The sequence below is a fragment of the Hyla sarda genome, chromosome 2 (genome assembly GCF_029499605.1).
Source record: "Hyla sarda isolate aHylSar1 chromosome 2, aHylSar1.hap1, whole genome shotgun sequence".
NCBI lineage: Eukaryota > Metazoa > Chordata > Amphibia > Anura > Hylidae > Hyla > Hyla sarda.
Window position 1 is genome coordinate 246,103,760 of NC_079190.1, and position 17,598 is coordinate 246,121,357.

Consider the following 17,598-nt stretch of genomic DNA (forward strand, 5'->3'; position numbering starts at 1 on the left):
TACTCCATAAAGGCATCAGATTATGTTAGGATTAAGCAGAGAAACATTTGTGGTGTCCCGGTACCGTATTTCATACGTTACCTTTGTAGAGGTCCCCATAGTCAGAGTCCCTAGGAACGTCGGGGTCCCTCTCCTATAGTTATCCCCTTGTCACCGCTCAGTTAGTCTATGACTGTATAAAAGTTCTTATAAATATAAGTATAAATGTGTATATATTTACTTGCCTACCTGTTCAGCGTGGCAAGACCTGCGGGTCACGTGATTGGGTCAGAACTCAATGGTTTTGCTACAGGACCTTTGGAGGTTCCCATGATGTGTTCACCCACAATGCAATGTAACGGTGAGTGACAGTTGTTATGGACCAATCCAAAATCGCCAGCCCCTGCCCATATAAGGGACCTGCGCTATCTTGATCGCTCTCTTGGGTTGCTGATTCTGGAAGAGGTAGGACCTCCGCAGCTTACAAGATGATTTACTAGGCCAAAGCCTTGCGGCCTCGGCCTCTAGCATAGCGGTTATACTAAACAATTCCCCGCTACCCTCCGCAAGATCACTGGACCTAAACACACCCTTAAATCCAGCGGATCTATGCTACAAAATCCCTAAATTGAGCTTATCTGATCCCAACCAACTGTCAATCGCTGCTCAGCCATATCTATAGAGACTCTGTTATCTGGACTGTTACTATTGCTGCATGTACAGAAATTCTTCAGTAAAAGTTCCAGCAAGTTTTCAGTTAACAGTGGTTGTGGACAATCCTTTATTTCTGCATCACTTATTTCTCTTGGGAAGGGTGGCAATAGGCCTATCCCTGCACTCTTCCCCACCCCCTCAGCCCAACCCTGTATAAGTAGTAGTTAGCTACACAAGGGCCATTTCTTTCCTAGCAGCCTCCCATTCTGACTGGGAGAGCATGGTAAGTGAGCTATTACACCTTGTTCACACTGGTGTGGTGCTGTGCGGCGTCCGTTGCTGCCATGGCGCCGTGTCTGCGGGGGGGTGCGACCCATAGACTGGTTTGAGTGGCATTGGGGCCGCTCTGCCAGTGGGTCGTTTCCCCCCCTTGGGCACTGGTGTCGCGGTGGTGGTGGTCGCCGCCCAGTGCTGCGCCATTTTATGCTAGGGACGTTAGGGACCCACTCTAAATAGGTGGACTTGACATGACGAGTGGGCTTGTACTTTTTGATCAAAAATGTATACTAACAACCTGTTAGTTTTTGATATTATGCTGAGAAGCAATCAGACCATTATACAAGATTGTAGATGTGCACCATGTCTGTTTTCTACCCGAATTCACACTGTGTTTTCTATCCCCTCCTTTTTTTTTTTGTTTGAACATGTGCTGCACTCTTCCCCACCCCCTCAGCCCAACCCTATATAAGTAGTAGTTAGCTACACAAGGGCGATTTCTTTGCTATCAGCCTCCCAGTCTGACTGGGAGAGCATGGTAAGTGAGCTATTACACCTTGTTCACACTGGTGTGGTGCTGTGCGGCGTCCGTTGCTGCCGTGGTGCCGTGTCTGCGGGGAGGTGCGACCCATGGACTGGTTTGAGTGGCATTGGGGCCGCTCTGCCAGTGGGTTGTTTCCCCCCCCGTGGGCACTGGTGTTGCGGCGGTGGTGGTCGCCGTCCAGTGCTGCGCCATTTTATGTTAGGGACCCACTCTAAATAGGTGGCCTTGACGTGGCGAGTGGGCTTGTACTTTTTGATCAAAAATGTATACTAACAACCTGTTAGTTTTTGATATTATGCTGAGAAGCAATCAGATCATTATACAAGATTGTAGATGTGCACCATGTCTGTTTTCTACCCGAATTCACAATAGGCCTATCAAGATTACAGAATCTAAACCCCACCCTGGCGTCAGGAGTGACAAGGGTTAACAGCGCCCTTTACTATTCTGAACAGCAACACCCTAACTACCCTACACCCCACAAGGCTTTGTCCCCCAAGGTTACCACACATTTTATCTCATATTTTACATGATGTTCTTTGGTACACAATAGCCCGACACCATCTACTATCTGCAAAAGGCTATCTTTGACATCAGTGCTGCTGCGCAGGGCACAGTCTGCAGCCTCCCCTGTGCTTCACCAGCATCTACAGTATAGGTCTCCAGCTTTCAGTTGAGATGCCATCTGGCTTCATTTTTGTGATTCCTGGGCAAGGCAACAAGGGACATGTAGTTACCAGAGCAACACTCTCTGCAGGAAGTGATTTCTGGATTATTCATGGGTGAAAATAGAACACTTTGGGCTATGTTATGGGGTAGTAAGTATGATTTCATGTTTCATCTGGCAATTCTCTTTGATACTTTAATGTGAGGGTTCGCAGTATCTAAACTGTTAATTATTTCATTCAAAGATCCTTGAAAGTCAGGTTTCATACATACAGTATACTAGATTACTGCTGATTACTCCTATTCTTTTAGTAAAAGTTAGTTTAGTACAGATGTTTTTATTAGATAGATTCAGCTTATTTTTTAAAGTCCTTCTGTCCAATGTTTAGTTAAAGGGGTTATCCACCATAAGATGATTTTAGTAGTACATACCTGCCAGAACTGGGCATTTCCTGTTGAATTTCATTCTCTAAACTACACATCCCATAGTTCCATAGTTGGTACATATGAGGTCACTGTAGTCCCTCCCACACATCAGCCACTCCACCCATTGAAACACACCTGTGAACCCTTCAATGCAATACACCAGTGTTTCCTAATCAGGGTACCTACAGCTATTTCAAAATGAACTCTCTCCCACCCAGTGGCCACTCCACCCATTGAAGCAGGACAGACTCCCTCTGATCAGCTGACTAGTGAGGTCAGGTCTCGACGCACTGCAACCTGGGAAATCCTAAGACAACAGTCATTTTGTCCAAAATAAATATTGGAGTGAAAATCACAGAAGAATTGTGAGAAAACCGTCACACACAGGTACAGACACTATATTAAGGACTACACTAACTTTACAGCCCCTGTAACATAGTCAAATAAATATAATTCATGGAATACCCCTTTAAGTTCTGTTCATGACCTCAAAAGTTTTTATAATATTTAGTGTCTATTTACTGTACATGCATCTTACCAGACAACTAAATACGCATTTATTTACTTAGATCAAGAAATCACAAGATAAGACGCTGTGCAAATAGTGTTGAGCCAATTTACAGTAAATGCGGCTGAACACAAACCTGCAGATGCGGCCGCTGATTTCTTTAGTCTGCATAAATTAGTTCCATTCTGGGTGCCTGGAATAGATGGATATAGTTCAAGGGTCCTGTATGTCCAAACTTACCATAAATTTGCTCAACACAACTTGTGAGAATAAACCTAAACATATGATTCTCTACGTGCGTGTTTTTGTAGCACTTTTAGCTACAGCTACACAGCAAGTATACAAGATGGATGAAAATGTATGAGCAGGTCTACTTTTCCCCATAGGGAATAACAGAAGTCACATCCGTTTTTTGCAACTGCCATGTAAGTCTAGCCTAGAACTGCAATAAAGCTTTATATAACCCAGTGAATTGCATATATATATTTTTTTTAACTACGCCTGTGTTTCAGAATTTGCTTCCAAGCTCTGAAAGGCAAATGCGTTGCCTTGTGCTCATTCACAAAGCATGTAAACATCACAACCTTGACATTTATTCCGCTGGTTCAAGATGATCACATGATCACATGAAAATCGGATTTTATAGACTCTGAATGCAAATAAAAACAATTAAAGTGTTGAACGCTCATGAACATTGACATACATACTGGTTGAACATTGATATACATACTTGCTGAGTAGATATATGATCATGCTCATATTCCTTTCAATAGGCATAATGAGTATTTTATGAGTATTTTATTGATTATCTTGAAAAAATGCTTAATCAGTAAAGGCCTCTAAAATAAAGGGGTGCGAAGAACAACCAGGACCAAGATGTGGGAAATTCGTAATTCACTGCATGTTCGTGGAAAACGGACCACAACTATATCCTGTGCTATTAAGGCATCAAAAATAAAGCAGGCATCGAGATCCTGGCACAGAATTACCCAGGTGTTTTTAGAGTATTAGTAGTTTAAAAATGCTGATGTGAACGGATAAATATTTCTCGGGGAGGGTCCCGGCAGCTGCTCCTATACACTGCTAGGAAGAGATGCATCACTCAAGCCGGCTGAGTGGGGAGCAGCCAACGGGACCCACCCCAAGGACTAGTTACCCGGGTCCTTACAGTATTTTTAAACAATGATTACTCTGAAACCACCGAGCATCTCAGAATAGTTAATAGTTTGCTGGGATTGTGATGTCTGCTCCAGTTTTATGCTGCCCACTGTTTGGGCAGCATAAAACTGGTGATAGTTTCCATTTAACCCGATAACTACCATGGACGTCTATACTCGTCCAATGGCCGTTAACGGGGTATGACACAGACTCCCGACTCGAGCCCGCATCATACTGGCCGGCCCTAGCTGATTCCTGTAGCTGGGGGCCAGCGTTAATAGCGGACATGTGGCGACCACCGCGGCCAGCTATTAACCCTTTAGATCGCCACTGTCAAAGTTGACAGCGGCGTCTAAAGGTGCCTGTATCCCGTGCCTGGTGGTCCAGATCAATGGGATTGTATGTAATCCCATTGATCTGTATGTGGAATCAAATGATTCTTCCTAAAAGTCCCCTAAGGGGACTAAAAGTGTAAAAAAAAAAAAGTTTAAAAAAAGTTGAAAAAGACTCGCATTAACCCCTTCCTTTAAAAGTTTAAATCACCCCCCTTTTCCCAAATTCCATATAAAAAAATATAACCATAATAAAAATAAACATATATGGTATTGCCACGTGTATAAATGTCCAAACTATAAAAATATATTGTAAATTAAACCGCTTGGTCAATGGTGTATGCTCAAAAAAATTCCAAAGTCCAAAATAGCGTGTTTTTGGTCACTTTTCATACCATAAAAAAAGGAATAAAAAGCGATCAAAAAGTGTGATAAAAACAAAAATGATTCTGATTAAAACTTCAGATCGCAGTGCAAAAGATTAGCCCTCATAACACCCTGTACGCGCAGAAATAAAAAAGTTATAGGGGTCAGATGAGGACTATTTTAAATGTATTAATTTTCGTGCATGTAGTCATGATTTTTTTCCAAAAGTACGACAAAATCATACTGTCACGATGCCGGCTGGCAGGTAGTGGATCCTCTGTGCCAGAGAGGGATAGCGAGGACCGTGCTAGTGGACCGGTTCTAAGACACTACTGGTTTTCACCAGAGCCCGCCGCAAAGCGGGATGGTCTTGCTGCGGCGGTAGTGACCAGGTCGTATCCACTAGCAACGGCTCACCTCTCTGGCTGCTGAAGATACTGAAGATAGGCGAGGTACAAGGGAGTAGGCAGAAGCAAGGTCGGACGTAGCAGAAGGTCGAGGCAGGCAGCAAGGATCGTAGTCAGGGGCAACGGCAGGAGGTCAGGAACACGGGCTAGGAACAGACAAGGGAACGCTTTCACTAGGCACTAAGGCAACAAGATCCGGCAAGGGAGTGCAGGGGAAGTGAGGTAATATAGGGAAGTACACAGGTGATCACACTAATTGGTAATTGGGAAGATTGGGCCAGGCACCAACATTGGTGCACTGGCCCTTTAAATTGCAGAGACCCGGCGCGCGCGCGCCCTAGGGAGCGGGGCCGCGCGCGCCGGGACAGGACCGACGGAGAGCGAGTCAGGTACGGGGACCGGGGTGCGCATCGCGAGCGGGCGCAACCCGCATCGCGAATCGCATCCCGGCTGGAGGCGGTACCGCAGCGCACCCGGTCAGTGGATCTGACCGGGGCGCTGCAGCAACGAGGATGAGGCGAGCGCTCCGGGGAGGAACGGGGACCCGGAGCGCTCGGCGTAACAGTACCCCCCCCCTTGGGTCTCCCCCTCTTCTTGGGGCCAAAGAACCAGAAGAAAAAAAAGTCAATTTTTCCGTGATGAGGTCCGATGCACATTAGGAGGGGTTCTGTGCGGAAACGCATGAGACAGTCCAATCTTTTATTGTTAATACAATAGATGTAGAGGGGTCTGGCGAGACTGGTCACAGGGACGTAGAACCTGTTGATAAGAGAGGCCAAAAAAAATTTTCCTGCAGATCCGGAATCCAAGGAGACCATAGTAGAGAAGGAGAAGGTAGAGGCAGATATCCGCACAGGCACAGTAAGGCGTGGAGAAGCAGAGTTGACATCAAGAACTGTGTCACCTTTGTGCGGAGTCCGCGTACGTCTTTCCAGGCGGGGAGGACGGATAGGACAATCCTTCAGGAAGTGTTCGGTACCGGCATAGTACAGGCAAAGATTCTCCATGCGGCGTCGTGTCCTCTCTAGAGGTGTCAAGCGAGACCGGTCAACTTGCATGGCCTCCGCGGCGGGAAGCACAGGAACGGATTGCAGAGGACCAGAGGAGAGAGGAGCCGGGGAGAAAAAACGCCTCGTGCGAACAAAGTCCATATCCAGGCGGAGCTCCAGACGCCATCCGGAAGAACGCATGTCAATGCGAGTGGCAAGATGAATGAGTTCACGCAGGTCAGCAGGAGTCTCTCGTGCGGCCAGAACATCTTTAATGTTGCTGGATAGGCCTTTTTTAAAGGTCGCGCAGAGAACCTCACTATTCCAGGACAACTCGTAAGCAAGAGCACGGAACTGAATGGCGTACTCGCCAACGGAAGAAACACCCTGTTCCAAGTTCAGCAGGGCAATCTCGGCAGAAGAAGCTCGGGCAGGCTCCTCGAAGACACCACGGACCTCAGCGAAGAAGGACTGGACTGTGGCTGTGGCAGAATCATTGCGGTCCCCATCAAACTTGTCCGGCAGGGACAAGCAGGGGTTAAGAACGGCCGGTTGCTGCGGAGGAGTTGCAGGAGCCGGCGGAGGAGATGGTTGTTGCAGCTGTAGCTGTGACTGAAGTTGCTGTATCTGCGGCAGCAGCTGCTGTGACTGAAGTTGCTGTATCTGCGGCAGCAGCTGCTGTAACTGTGACTGAAGACGCTGTGTCTCGGAGATCAAGTATGCCAGCTGTTGATCTCGTTGGGCGATCTTTACGCCAAATTTGTCCGGCAGGGACAAGCAGGGGTTAGGAAGGACCGGTTGCTGCGGAGGAGTTGCAGGAGCCGGCGGAGGAGATGGTAGTTGCAGCTGTAGCAGTTGCTGTATCTGCGGCTGCAGCTGCTGTATCTGTGACTGAATACGCAGTGCCTCGGAGGTCAAGTATGCCAGCTGTTGATCTCGTTGCGCTATCTGTTGCGACTGCTGGGCGATCTGACGAGCTTGCTGGGCGACCAGCGTAGGGAGGTCAGCGACAACTGGCAGAGGAACTTCAGCGGGATCCATGGCCGGATCTACTGTCACGATGCCGGCTGGCAGGTAGTGGATCCTCTGTGCCAGAGAGGGATAGCGAGGACCGTGCTAGTGGACCGGTTCTAAGACACTACTGGTTTTCACCAGAGCCCGCCGCAAAGCGGGATGGTCTTGCTGCGGCGGTAGTGACCAGGTCGTATCCACTAGCAACGGCTCACCTCTCTGGCTGCTGAAGATACTGAAGATAGGCGAGGTACAAGGGAGTAGGCAGAAGCAAGGTCGGACGTAGCAGAAGGTCGAGGCAGGCAGCAAGGATCGTAGTCAGGGGCAACGGCAGGAGGTCAGGAACACGGGCTAGGAACAGACAAGGGAACGCTTTCACTAGGCACTAAGGCAACAAGATCCGGCAAGGGAGTGCAGGGGAAGTGAGGTAATATAGGGAAGTACACAGGTGATCACACTAATTGGTAATTGGGAAGATTGGGCCAGGCACCAACATTGGTGCACTGGCCCTTTAAATTGCAGAGACCCGGCGCGCGCGCGCCCTAGGGAGCGGGGCCGCGCGCGCCGGGACAGGACCGACGGAGAGCGAGTCAGGTACGGGGACCGGGGTGCGCATCGCGAGCGGGCGCAACCCGCATCGCGAATCGCATCCCGGCTGGAGGCGGTACCGCAGCGCACCCGGTCAGTGGATCTGACCGGGGCGCTGCAGCAACGAGGATGAGGCGAGCGCTCCGGGGAGGAACGGGGACCCGGAGCGCTCGGCGTAACACATACCTGTATAAGTAGGGTATCATTTTAATTGTATGGACCTACAGAATAAAGTGTCCTTTTTACAGAAAAATTTACGGCGTAGAAACGGAAGCCCCCAAAATTTACAAAATGGTGTTTTTTCTTCAATTTTGTTGCACAATGATTTTTTTTCCGTTTCTCCGTAGATTTTTGGGTAAAATGACTGATGTCATAACAAAGTAGAATTGGTGGCGCAAAAAATAAGCCATCATATGGATTTTTAGCTGCAAAATTGAAAGAGTTATGATTTTTAAAAGGTAAGGAGGAAAAAATGAAAGTAAAAAAAAAAGAAAAACGCTTGGTCCTTAAGGGGTTAAATAAGCAGGAAACTAGAACCTAGTCAAAATAGTTTTCAATCTGTCAAAAATCAGTGACACAAACCATACTAATAAAACATGTAACCTACTGCATGACTAAATAAAGTAGGTCCCCTCTTTGCTAGTAAAGCTAGATTGATCTTCACAAGGGAGTATTGTGTACAAGAACAAAACAGAAGAAATGCACGACTGGAAGCTGTGACGTGTTCTGCATAAAAAAAAGAGTACTTTTGGGGGGGAAAAAACAACAAACCTTTTGCCACCATTTCCTCTCAAAGGGAAAAGCAGAGGCTATTAACATACCAATAGCTTTTCTAAGGATATGCCAGCAGCAAACATCTCTAAACAATGATCTGGTCGCTAGAATATCGAGCACCAAATTTATATTAAAATATGCATTCACCTGGATGAGAGCTGCAAACAGAAAGTCTATTTATTTTGCAAATAATATAATCAGTTAGTATTAATAATATCACATACCTAAAGATTGATCAAAAGTGCCTAAAATTAAATCTGTCTTTGTTGCCCATAGCAACCAGAGTTCAGCTCTTATTTTACCAGAGCAGTTTAAAAATGAAAGCGGAGCTTTGAGACAGTTATTCTTTTGGAAAGTTCTGATAGACCTGCCCTATAGATGTAACTTCGACTGGGAATGGGGCGGAGTCATCATGATGGCTCGCTTCTGCTTGACAGATCTCCACCTACAGATGAAACCAGAAGTTTATATACACTATATAAAAAGACACATATACGTGTTTTTCTCACTATCTGACATGAAACCAGAATAAACCTTACCCGTTTTAGGTCAATTAGGATTATCAAAATTATTTATATTTGCCAAATACCAGAATAATGAAAGAGAGAGAGAGAGACAGAGAGAGAGAGAGGGAGAGAGAGAGAGAGAGAGAGACAGAGACAGAGACAGAGACAGAGAGAGAGAGAGAGAGAGAGAGAGAGAGAGAGAGAGAGAGAGAGAGAGATTTATCAAAGGCATTTTTATTACTTTCTGGAAAGTCAAAAGTTTTCATACACTAGGAATACTATGCCTTTAAACAATTTAGGACAGCCCATTTGATGATATCATGTCTTTAGAAGCTTCTTATAGGTTTATTGACAACATCTGAGTTAATTAGATACACACATGCGGATGTATTTTAATGAACACCAGAAGCACACTGCTTCTGTGTGTAACATCATGGGAAAGTTAAAGAAATCAGCCAAGATATCAGGAAGAGAAAATTGTGTATTTGCGAAAGTCTGGATCATCCTTGGGTGACATTTTTAGATACCTACAGGTGCCTCATTCATCTATACAAACAAATATACGCAAGTACAAAAAAGATGGAAATGTCCAGCTATCATATCGCTCAGGAAGGAGATGGGTTCTGTGTCTCAGAGATGAACTTGCTTTGGTCCGACATGTGCATATCAACCCAAGAATGCAAAAGACCTAGTGAAGATGCTGGCGGAAGCTGGTAAGATTGTGTCATTATCCACAGTGAAACGAGTACTGTATCAACATGGGCTGAAAGGCCACTCTGCCAGGAAGAAGCCATTACTCCAAAAGAAACATATAAAAGCCAGATTTGCAAATGCAAACAGGAACAAAGACCTACACTTTTGGAGACATGTCCAGTGTTCTTACAAAACTAAAATTGTACTGTTTGGCCATAATGACCATGGTTATGTTTGGAAGAAAAAGGGAGAAGCTGGGAAGCCTAAGAACACCATCCCAACTGTGAAACACAGGGGTGACAGCATCATATTGTGGGGTTGTTTTGCTGCAGGAGGGACTGGTGCACTTCATAAAATAGATGGCATCATGAGAAAAGAAGATTATGTGGCAATACTGAAGTAACATCTCAAGACATCAGCCAAGAAGTTAAAGCTTGGGCGGAAATGGGTCTTCCAAATGGAGAATGACCCCAAGCATACTGTAATACTGGTAATAAAGTGGCTTAAGGATAACAAAGTCAATGTTTTGGAAATGCCATCACAAAGCCCTGATCTCAATCCTATAAAATATTTATGGGCAAAGCTGAAAAGGCAGGTGTGAGCAAGGCGACCTACAAACAGGGCTCAGTTACACCAATTCTGTCAGAAGGAATGAGCCAAAATTCCTACCAACTATTGTGAGAAGCTTGTGGAAGAATATCCAAAACAATTAACCCAAGTCATACAGTTTAAGCACAATACTAATGAATATACAACATAGTCCCCTAGGACATCCAAAATAATGATTATCACAATTCATATTATAATTCTTATGTCCGCTAGGCCTGAAATAAGTACTAAGTACTCTACTTGCATACTTTGTTTACTAGAAAAAATGTAGAGCTTACACTTCAATAGATGAATAAAACTGAATTTTATTAAACAATATTAAAACATATAAGACTACACAGACAATTTGTACCAATATACAAAATGAAGCTTAGGCTCCAATATAAATACAGTATTTTGCACTGTTATTGTCACGATGCCGGCTGGCAGGTAGTGGATCCTCTGTGCCAGAGAGGGATTGGCGTGGACCGTGCTAGAGGATCGGTTCTAAGTCACTACTGGTTTTCACCAGAGCCCGCCGCAAAGCGGGATGGTCTTGCTGCGGCGGTAGTGACCAGGTCGTATCCCCTAGCAACGGCTCAACCTCTCTGGCTGCTGAAGATAGGCGCGGTACAAGGGAGTAGACAGAAGCAAGGTCGGACGTAGCAGAAGGTCGGGGCAGGCAGCAAGGATCGTAGTCAGGGGCAACGGCAGGAGGTCTGGAACACAGGCTAGGAACACACAAGGAAACGCTTTCACTGGCACTAAGGCAACAAGATCCGGCGAGGGAGTGAAGGGGAAGTGAGGTGATATAGGGAAGTGCACAGGTGTAAACACTAATTGGAACCACTGCGCCAATCAGCGGCGCAGTGGCCCTTTAAATCGCAAAGACCCGGCGCGCGCGCGCCCTAGGGAGCGGGGCCGCGCGCGCCGGGACAGAACTGACGGAGAGCGAGTCAGGTACGGGAGCCGGGGTGCGCATCGCGAGCGGGCGCTACCCGCATCGCGAATCGCATCCCGGCCAGAGGCGGTATCGCAGCGCCCCGGGTCCGTGGAACCGACCGGAGCGCTGCAGTGAGAGGAGTGTAGCGAGCGCTCCGGGGAGGAGCGGGGACCCGGAGCGCTCGGCGTAACAGTACCCCCCCCCTTGGGTCTCCCCCTCTTCTTGGAGCCTGAGAACCTGAGGACCAGACTTTTGTCCAGGATATTGTCCTCAGGTTCCCAGGACCTCTCTTCTGGACCACAACCCTCCCAATCCACTAAAAAGAAGGTTTTCCCTCTGACCTTTTTAGATGCTAAAATTTCTTTGACGGAGAAGATGTCCGAGGAGCCGGAGACAGGAGTGGGGGGAACAGATTTGGGAGAGAAACGGTTAATGATAAGTGGTTTAAGAAGAGAAACATGAAAGGCATTAGGAATACGAAGAGAAGGAGGAAGAAGAAGTTTGTAAGAGACAGGATTAATCTGGCGCAAAATCTTGAAAGGACCAAGATAGCGTGGTCCCAACTTATAGCTAGGGACACGGAAGCGGACATATTTGGCGGAGAGCCATACCTTGTCTCCAGGGGAAAAAATGGGAGGAGCTCTTCTTTTCTTATCCGCGAATCTCTTCATGCGTGAAGAAGCCTGTAAGAGAGAATTTTGGGTCTCTCTCCATATGATGGAAAGATCACGAGAAATTTCATCCACAGCGGGCAGACCAGAGGGCAAGGGGGTAGGGAGGGGGGGAAGAGGGTGACGGCCGTACACCACGAAAAACGGGGATTTGGAGGAAGATTCAGAGATTCTGAAATTATACGAGAATTCGGCCCAAGGTAGAAGATCTGCCCAGTCATCCTGGCGGGAGGAAACAAAATGTCGTAAATAGTCACCCAAGATCTGGTTAATTCTTTCTACTTGTCCATTGGATTGAGGATGGTATGCAGAAGAAAAATTTAATTTAATCTTGAGTTGTTTACAGAGAGCCCTCCAGAATTTAGACACAAATTGGACGCCTCTATCCGAGACGATCTGCGTAGGCAACCCGTGAAGACGAAAAATGTGTACAAAAAATTGTTTAGCCAACTGAGGCGCTGAAGGAAGACCAGGAAGAGGGATGAAATGTGCCATTTTGGAGAATCGATCAACGACCACCCAAATAACAGTGTTGCCATGGGATGGGGGTAAGTCAGTAATAAAATCCATACCAATCAGAGACCAAGGTTGTTCGGGAACAGGCAGAGGAAGAAGAAAACCAGCGGGCTTCTGGCGAGGAGTCTTATCCCGGGCACAGATAGTGCAGGCTCGCACAAAGTCCACCACATCAGTCTCTAGAGTCGGCCACCAATAGAAGCGAGAGATGAGTTGCACAGATTTCTTGATGCCCGCATGACCTGCGAGATGGGAGGAGTGACCCCATTTGAGGATTCCGAGGCGTTGGCGTGGAGAAACAAAGGTCTTTCCTGGAGGAGTTTGCCTGATGGAGGCTGGAGAAGTGGAAATCAGGCAGTCAGGAGGAATGATGTGTTGAGGAGAGAGTTCAATTTCAGAAGCATCTGAGGAACGAGAGAGAGCATCGGCCCTAATGTTCTTATCAGCAGGCCGAAAGTGAATTTCAAAATTAAATCGGGCAAAGAACAGAGACCACCTGGCCTGACGAGGATTCAGCCGTTGGGCAGACTCGAGGTATGAGAGGTTCTTGTGATCGGTGTAAATAATAACTGGAAATCTTGATCCCTCCAGCAGATGCCTCCATTCCTCAAGTGCTAATTTAATGGCTAGAAGCTCTCGATCCCCGATGGAGTAGTTCCTCTCCGCCGGAGAGAAGGTCCTAGAAAAAAACCCACAAGTAACAGCATGCCCGGAAGAGTTTTTTTGTAGAAGGACAGCTCCAGCTCCTACTGAGGAGGCATCAACCTCCAATAGGAAGGGTTTAGATGGGTCAGGTCTGGAGAGCACGGGAGCCGAAGAGAAGGCAGACTTGAGTCGTTTAAAGGCGTCTTCCGCTTGAGGAGGCCAAGACTTGGGATCGGCATTTTTTTTGGTTAAAGCCACAATAGGAGCCACAATGGTAGAAAAATGTGGAATAAATTGCCTGTAATAATTGGCGAACCCCAAAAAACGTTGGATGGCACGGAGTCCGGAGGGGCGTGGCCAATCTAAGACGGCAGAGAGTTTATCTGGATCCATTTGTAGTCCCTGGCCAGAGACCAAGTATCCTAGAAAAGGAAGAGATTGGCATTCAAACAGACATTTCTCAATTTTAGCATAGAGTTGATTGTCACGAAGTCTCTGAAGAACCATACGGACATGCTGGCGGTGTTCTTCTAGATTGGCCGAAAAAATTAGGATATCATCAAGATATACAACAACACAGGAGTATAACAGATCACGAAAAATTTCATTAACAAAGTCTTGGAAGACAGCAGGGGCGTTGCACAGGCCAAAGGGCATGACCAGATACTCAAAGTGTCCATCTCTGGTGTTAAATGCTGTTTTCCACTCATCCCCCTCTCTGATGCGGATGAGGTTATAGGCGCCTCTTAAGTCCAATTTAGTAAAGATGTGGGCACCTTGGAGGCGATCAAAGAGTTCAGAGATGAGGGGTAAGGGGTAGCGGTTCTTAACCGTGATTTTATTAAGTCCGCGGTAGTCAATGCAAGGACGTAGAGAGCCATCTTTTTTGGACACAAAGAAAAATCCGGCTCCGGCAGGAGAGGAGGATTTACGGATAAAGCCCTTTTTTAGATTCTCCTGGACGTATTCAGACATGGCAAGAGTCTCTGGGGCAGAGAGAGGATAAATTCTGCCCCGGGGTGGAGTAGTGCCCGGGAGGAGGTCGATAGGACAATCATAAGGCCTGTGAGGAGGTAGAGTCTCCGCTTGTTTTTTGCAGAAAACATCCGCGAAGTCCATATAGGCCTTAGGGAGACCGGTTACTGGAGGAAGCAAAGAGTTACGGCAAGGGTTACTGGGAACCGGTTTTAGACAGTCCTTGGAACAAGAGGGCCCCCAACTCTTGATCTCCCCAGTGGACCAATCCAGGGTTGGGGAATGAAGTTGAAGCCAGGGAAGTCCAAGGAGAATTTCCGAGGTGCAATTGGGGAGGACCAAAAGTTCAATCCTCTCGTGATGAGATCCGATGCTCATTAGAAGGGGCTCCGTGCGGAAACGTATGGAACAGTCCAATCTTTCATTGTTTATACAATTGATGTAAAGGGGTCTGGTGAGACTGGTCACTGGGATGTTGAACCTGTTGACGAGAGAGGCCAAAATAAAATTTCCTGCAGATCCAGAGTCCAAGAAGGCCACAGAAGAGAAGGAGAAGGCAGAGGCAGACATCCGCACAGGCACAGTAAGACGTGGAGAAGCAGAGTGGACATCAAGGATTGTCTCACCTTTGTGCGGAGTCAGGGTACGTCTTTCCAGGCGGGGAGGGCGGATAGGACAATCCCTCAGGAAGTGTTCGGTACTAGCACAGTACAGGCAGAGGTTCTCCATGCGGCGTCGTGTCCTCTCTTGAGATGTCAGGCGAGACCGGTCGACCTGCATAGCCTCCACGGCGGGAGGCACAGGAACAGATTGCAGGGAACCAGAGGAGAGAGGAGCCGAGGAGAAGAAACGCCTCGTGCGAACAGAGTCCATATCTTGGCGGAGCTCCTGACGCCTTTCGGAAAAACGCATGTCAATGCGAGTGGCCAGGTGAATAAGTTCATGAAGATTAGCAGGCATTTCTCGTGCGGCCAGAACATCTTTAATGTTGCTGGATAGGCCTTTTTTAAAGGTCGCGCAGAGGGCCTCATTGTTCCAGGATAATTCAGAAGCAAGAGTACGGAATTGTACGGCATACTCGCCAACGGAAGAATTACCCTGGACCAGGTTCAACAGGGCAGTCTCAGCAGAAGAGGCTCGGGCAGGTTCCTCAAAGACACTTCGAATTTCCGAGAAGAAGGAGTGTACAGAGGCAGTGACGGGGTCATTGCGGTCCCAGAGCGGTGTGGCCCAAGCCAGGGCTTTTCCAGACAGCAGGCTGACTACGAAAGCCACCTTAGACCTTTCAGTGGGGAACTGGTCCGACATCATCTCCAAGTGTAATGAACATTGGGAAAGGAAGCCACGGCAAAGCTTAGAGTCCCCATCAAATTTATCCGGCAAGGATAGTCGTAGTCCAGAAGCGGCCACTCGCTGCGGAGGAGGTACAGGAGCTGGCGGAGGAGATGGTTGCTGGAGCTGTGGTAGTAACTGTTGTAGCATAACAGTCAGTTGAGACAGCTGTTGGCCTTGTTGCGCAATCTGTTGTGACTGCTGGGCGACCACCGTGGTGAGGTCAGCGACAACTGGCAGAGGAACTTCAGCGGGATCCATGGCCGGATCTACAGTCACGATGCCGGCTGGCAGGTAGTGGATCCTCTGTGCCAGAGAGGGATTGGCGTGGACCGTGCTAGAGGATCGGTTCTAAGTCACTACTGGTTTTCACCAGAGCCCGCCGCAAAGCGGGATGGTCTTGCTGCGGCGGTAGTGACCAGGTCGTATCCCCTAGCAACGGCTCAACCTCTCTGGCTGCTGAAGATAGGCGCGGTACAAGGGAGTAGACAGAAGCAAGGTCGGACGTAGCAGAAGGTCGGGGCAGGCAGCAAGGATCGTAGTCAGGGGCAACGGCAGGAGGTCTGGAACACAGGCTAGGAACACACAAGGAAACGCTTTCACTGGCACTAAGGCAACAAGATCCGGCGAGGGAGTGAAGGGGAAGTGAGGTGATATAGGGAAGTGCACAGGTGTAAACACTAATTGGAACCACTGCGCCAATCAGCGGCGCAGTGGCCCTTTAAATCGCAAAGACCCGGCGCGCGCGCGCCCTAGGGAGCGGGGCCGCGCGCGCCGGGACAGAACTGACGGAGAGCGAGTCAGGTACGGGAGCCGGGGTGCGCATCGCGAGCGGGCGCTACCCGCATCGCGAATCGCATCCCGGCCAGAGGCGGTATCGCAGCGCCCCGGGTCCGTGGAACCGACCGGAGCGCTGCAGTGAGAGGAGTGTAGCGAGCGCTCCGGGGAGGAGCGGGGACCCGGAGCGCTCGGCGTAACAGTTATTTACACTACTATCATGTATGAAAATGTCCAAAAATATGATCTCTCACTATATTAACCCCATTATAGATCCTCCAGTTGCCCTAGACATTTGTGACAGCATGTGCAAATGGTCAAATATCACAACTTAAATCTAATAAAGTCACTAATGCTCTGTGAACTATTACTGGAAATGACTCATTAGAATAGCCCAGAATAGTATCCACCTACTACAATGGACCTCTATCACAACATGAGAGATAATAGTGCAATAGTATGCATGGTGCCAAAGTTTTTCTTACCCATTGTATTGGTGCCTTACCGCTCCACTACCCCAACAGTTACTGTTTCTGCCCCTTTCTCAGGGGGCTCTCATGTGTCAGTCATCCCCATACCGTGTCTCTATGGCCTCAAGTTCCGGGATGCTACCCTCACTTCCGTACGCCTGTCTATCACATGACTCGGCGCACACACTGCAGGTCGCCAGAGGATCACGCCGCCCCTAACCCACGTCACCGTGCCAATGTGCATTCCCAAACCAGATCATAGGCAGACACACGCACAGCACTCCTAGACGTCGGGAGGGATAGCGCTCCCGCTGTGTCCTGCAGGTGCGCACACACTGAAAGACAGCGCACGAGTCGCTAGTGTGTATAGGAGGTATCATATTATTTGGGCAACAGTTGTAATAAAGTGCCAGTGCATATTATTAGATTTTTTTAAACCACCGCAATTCATAATAACTTAAAGTGCATGACATAATGCCGTGACTAAATAAGGTGACATTATAACACATCCATTAATGGAATGTATGAACAATTATAAATACCCCAATATCAACTAATATCTGTGCATTTACATAATTCATTACTCACCTCTACAATAAAAATTACCATGATTATAATACACTCTAAGCACAAAGGATCATAGCAATTAACTAATGCAAGTTTACCCCTTCCCTTATACAATAATTACATGATTATTTATGTGCATAAACTTAATTACAGTGACAATATATCGCTTTTATTTTAAATCATGATTTCTTATTATTGAATAAAAAATATAGCCTCACTCTTTATCATGCTAATTAT

The 17,598-nt window shown here is 47.4% G+C and overlaps 1 protein-coding gene across 1 annotated transcript in view; it reads right to left on the reverse strand.

The window, feature by feature from the left end:
* The window catches only part of RAD51C (RAD51 paralog C), a 132,943-nt gene that overhangs the window by 21,246 nt on the left and 94,099 nt on the right, over nucleotides 1-17,598 (reverse strand). The window contains exon 9 of the transcript XR_008888710.1: nucleotides 8,903-9,123. The gene's annotated coding sequence lies outside the window, so the exon portion shown is untranslated. The remainder of the gene's footprint in view (nucleotides 1-8,902; nucleotides 9,124-17,598) is intronic.